Below are 5,202 nucleotides of genomic sequence, written 5' to 3'. Positions count from 1 at the left end.
TATTTTTATGCCATCGTGTACATATTTCTGTTAAATCAGAGATTTTTCTCTGTTCTTTCCCCATTGTTCTTTGTTATTTTTCTCTTTTTAGTTTTCATTATTTCTAATTTTAGATCCCCTTGTAATTTTAAGACATCCTTTGTATCTAATTTGTACGGAAGAGTATTAGGGCCACTAAAAAAATAAAATAAAATTCTGACTTTAATCTCAGAATTCTGGCTTTTTTCTCAGAATTCTGGCTTTTTTCTCAGAATTCTGACTTTAATCTCAGAATTTTGACTTTTTTCTCAGAATTCTGACTTTAATCTCAGAATTCAATCTCAGAATTCTGACTTTAATCTCAGAATTCTGACTTTTTTCTCAGAATTCTGACTTTAATCTCAGAATTCTGACTTTACTCTCAGAATTCTGACTTTAATCTCAGAATTTTGACTTTTTTCTCAGAATTCTGACTTTAATCTCAGAATTCTGACTTTAATCTCAGAATTCTGACTTTTTTCTCAGAATTCTGACTTTAATCTCAGAATTCAATCTCAGAATTCAATCTCAGAATTCTGACTTTTTTCTCAGAATTCTGACTTTAATCTCAGAATTCAATCTCAGAATTCTGACTTTAATCTCAGAATTCTGACTTTAATCTCAGAATTCTGACTTTAATCTCAGAATTCTGACTTTTTTCTCAGAATTCTGACTTTAATCTCAGAATTCAATCTCAGAATTCTGACTTTAATCTCAGAATTCTGACTTTTTTCTCAGAATTCTGACTTTAATCTCAGAATTCTGACTTTACTCTCAGAATTCTGACTTTAATCTCAGAATTTTGACTTTTTTCTCAGAATTCTGACTTTAATCTCAGAATTCTGACTTTTTTCTCAGAATTCTGACTTTAATCTCAGAATTCAATCTCAGAATTCAATCTCAGAATTCTGACTTTTTTCTCAGAATTCTGACTTTAATCTCAGAATTCAATCTCAGAATTCTGACTTTAATCTCAGAATTCTGACTTTAATCTCAGAATTCTGACTTTAATCTCAGAATTCTGACTTTTTTCTCAGAATTCTGACTTTAATCTCAGAATTCTGACTTTACTCTCAGAATTCTGACTTTAATCTCAGAATTTTGACTTTAATGCAGGTGAGCACCTGGAAGCATCTGGGTGCAACCAGCTTCATCGCCTGAGATGTGAGTCGTGCAGGGGAACGTCCAGCAATCTTGGGAAACATGTCAGATTTAAGTGACTTTTTACGTGTCCGAGGGCTTCCTGAAGATGCCATTTCATTATTGGAAGAGCAGAAGGTGAGTAAAACAACAGAGTTAGTTTAGTGTCCAAAACGGAACGAGCTGTTAGCATGTTTGTTAGCTTACATCGTTAGGAGGAATAAACGTGTTCCACAATGTTACATCACACGCATTGAATATAGGGTTATTAGCTGCTGATTGCTGGAATTATCCCAAAAGTGTTGGTTGTGTTTTATTTTATTGTTCTTTGTGTTGAATGTTTTCCAAGGAAATTAACCAGTAGTTGAATTATAGACGCTAACCACCTGCCAACATGAAAAATGTATTTGATGCGTTCAATTGAGTAACTTTTCGTACAGCAGAGGAGAGAAACTTGAATGAAATTGAAGGTGAAATACATGTTTATATATATTAATCAGGAAAATGGATGGCTTGCATAAACAGCTGCCGATCCCCGATTGTTGTTCTGATTGTGGTTGACTAAAGATCCTCTCAAACCATTCGCTAGCACCAACTAATGTTGTGCAAATAACTATATATAGGCTATGTTAGTGGTACAATGTCGGAAAAATATACAAACTGTTAAAATGTCAGAATCACAAAATAATTTTCCTGCTCTGTGTTTTATGTGCCAGCTCAAGACTTAAATTACATTTTATACTCTGAGCTACCCTCATTGTTGTCAGTGCAGTTATCGCCAAGGTGCGGAAATGGTGGGCTACAGTTCACTAAATCAAACTTAATACACTCATTAATGTTTCTTATAAAACAGTAAAACTAAAATTGCTGGTTGGGGAGCACAGCCGCCTTGAACTTTGACCACAGGGTGATGTTGTTCGCACAACCAATGGAAACGTAAAATTATGTGATGGATGGATGGATGGATGGATGGATGGATGGATGATCCAATTGCTGTTCCAAATAATGATATACAATGTTTCATTGTGTGTTCTCTGTGTAATACCCTTTATTAGACTGTATATTAATGAATCGGTGTTATTGTACCGACATGATAATCAATCCAATCCTTTCATTTTAAAATAAAGTAGAGGATGGTCCATTTACTGAAAGGCTATGCTTTAGCTCCTTCTTTCACCATTGTATGTCTCCCTAAAACAGTATATAGCTTTTATGCTATTTAAAGTCAGTATTTTCCTATTGGCATAAGGGTGATCTTAACACTGATTTGCAGGGAAGACTTTGAAATAAAGTAATTGTGTTTTCTGTCTGTTTTTGTGCAGATTGATTGGGATGTCATAGCGCTGATGGATGACGCAACTCTGGCAAATTACATCCCTTCCTATGGAGACCGAATTGCCCTCTTCAATTTCTGCAAAAGCAAACAACCACTCTCAAAAAGAAAACAGGGTCTTCTGCCAAGAGTTCCCCTCTCAGAGTGAGAGACACAGTTCCTGAAATGTCAGATTTGGATGACCTAGTCAGACTCTACTTCAGACTTTCTTTCAGTAACAAAGAAATACTTGCAATTTTAGCACACAGTCATCAGACTATAATAAGTGTTCGAACTCTAAAGAGAATTTGTAAAAGACTTGGGCTGTTCAGAAGGAAGAATCAGTCAGACCTGGAAGAAGTGATGGTCTTTGTCCAACAAGAAATCATGACCAGTGGTCAGATGCAAGGTTATCGATGGCTACATCTTCATGCAGTTCAATGTGGAATTGTGGTGTCACAAGATACTGTAAGACGCATAATTAAATTGGTTGACCCACAAGGTGTGGAACTAAGACGAGCTCGACGATTGAGAAGACGTCAGTACAACTGCAAAGGACCAAATGCACTTTGGCACATGGATGGCTATGATAAACTAAAACTATATGGCATTGCTATTAGTGGCTGCATAGACGGTTTTAGCCGCTATGTTTTATGGATGGAGGCTTATGTCACAAACAATGACCCTAAATTGATTGCAAGTTATTTTCTGAAAACAGTTTCATGCATCAATGGATGTCCAGAGAGGATACGTGCTGACAGAGGAACAGAAAATAGATGTGTCGAACAAATGCAGATGTTTCTGTGGAGAAACCACACAGACAGTTTTGCAGGGGATAAAAGTTTCGTTTATGGAAGAAGTACAGCCAACCAACGTATAGAAGGGTGGTGGGCTACCCTCCGCAAACAAAGTGCACAGTTTTGGATGAGCTTATTTCAAACCTTTCAGGATGATGGTCACTTCACTGGAGACTTTTTGGACAAAAATCTTATCCAATTCTGCTTTCTTAATCTTATTCAGGTAAAAGGGTGTACACATGTTCTGTAATGTCTGTTTCAAAAGTTGAACATGTAAATGTTCTGGTAGTGTTTTTAGAAATATCAAAAGGTCTTTTGTGAATAAAATGAGTTTATTTTCATTTTAATAATTTGATGGAATTTATTTTATCATTAGACATAACTACACCTTTCTCAGCACATGTGCATGGAGCAAATGTGTTTTTATTGCCAAATGTTTTAAATTAGTAGGGAGTCTGTTCCCCAGTGCTCCCTTGGGTCTGGTTTCAGAAAGCATTTTTATCAGTAAGTTAATGCTACATATGAAATTAGGGATCATACAGTTTAAAGTGTTGCACCTCTCTGTGTGCATGTGCTGTTTGCTGAAAGTGCTATATTGTTGTTGTGCTTGGTATTAGAGGTCACTTTCTTTTTGTATTAATTACTTAATAAGCCCCAACCTTGGGAAAAGTTATTGTTCCATTATCTGTTTTATACATTTACACTGTGCTGTTTTTATGCAGGATGAACTTGATGACGTTGTGCACACATGGAACTCACACAAAATCAGGCCAAGTGGTGGTGCATCATCGGGTCGACCAGTAGTGATGTACTCTTTTCCAGAGCTGCACAGGGCTGAGGATAATAGACTGAAACCTGTTTTCATGGATGAGATCAGTGTGTGCATGGAAGAGTGTACACCAAAAGGCCAATATCCCTGCGATGAAACAGTGTTTGAACTTTGTTGTCTGCTTATGGTAGAAAATGAATGGAATGCCCCAAGAGATCCACTTGTTGCTGCTGATCTGTATATAAGGTTAAGAGAAAAAATACTCCAAAGTGTTTAAGAAATTTCTGTAGTCAAAAAGAGAAAAAACAGTGTTTCTGTTTATCTTGATTATGTGAGTAGTTGTCATGTCTTACAGGTACCCTATATGCAGGTATTCTTGCTTTGTATCAAATGAAATACATTTTGGGGGCAAGCAAACATGTCATTTTTTACATCATTCTGTCAGAATATTAATGGTTATTACTGGTATAATGTAAATGCAGTGTTTTGATATGAGTTTAGTTTTTCAGCTACCATTTTACTGATCAAAGTAAAAAAATGTTTGGTTGACATCTTGTCCCAATATATAGTTTTTTCTTTACTTTTACACTCAGTCATTAGAAGTAGCAATGCTCATTTCTTGTCAAATATAGATAGTGTGATGTGATCATCAGTTATGTAACAAATTCTTCTAACTAGCTATGCTTTCAGCTGCATAAACAAATGTATTTTTTCTTCTAACACAATTCTGTATTGTTAAATAAAATCCAATGACAATGTATGTGTGAAATGTGAATGAAATGGCAGTACGAGTACAGCAAAAAGGATATTATAAAATTTGTAAACCTGCCTTCCATTAAATATAAACATCACTGTTTTGTTGCCAGGCATTTGTGAAGTATAAACTCACTAACTATCCGTTGCATTCTGTTGCCAACTTTTTTTCTTACTATTCATGACTGGCAATCCAGATCGATAATTGTAAGCCTTGTGTGTATCAGCAAATTACCCATGCATTAACTCGGGGAGGAGGGGCAAGTTCAGCCCTCGAGAGCTACTGTCCTACATCTTTTAGGTGGATTCCTTCTCCATCATACCTGAATAAAATTAATAGCTTGTTATCAAGCCTCTTCAGGGCTTCCCTGCACCTATGTGACAAAACAGTGCCCAAAAGAAGTTCCAAGTTA

At 35.9% G+C, this 5,202-nt stretch overlaps 1 long non-coding RNA gene across 1 annotated transcript; it reads left to right on the top strand.

Annotated features, from left to right (window-relative positions):
• The first annotated feature begins 1,219 nt into the window (after positions 1-1,219).
• LOC124864712 lies at positions 1,220-4,794 on the top strand. Its single transcript, XR_007037347.1, has 3 exons — positions 1,220-1,296; positions 2,481-2,635; positions 3,990-4,794. It is a non-coding gene; the product is annotated as an uncharacterized LOC124864712 (long non-coding RNA).
• The last annotated feature ends 408 nt before the right edge of the window (positions 4,795-5,202 follow it).

The sequence above is a fragment of the Girardinichthys multiradiatus genome, chromosome Y (genome assembly GCF_021462225.1).
Source record: "Girardinichthys multiradiatus isolate DD_20200921_A chromosome Y, DD_fGirMul_XY1, whole genome shotgun sequence".
Taxonomy (NCBI): Eukaryota; Metazoa; Chordata; class Actinopteri; order Cyprinodontiformes; family Goodeidae; genus Girardinichthys; species Girardinichthys multiradiatus.
The sequence above is the reverse complement of the archived record's forward strand: the minus strand, read 5'-3'. Positions and strand labels throughout refer to the sequence as shown.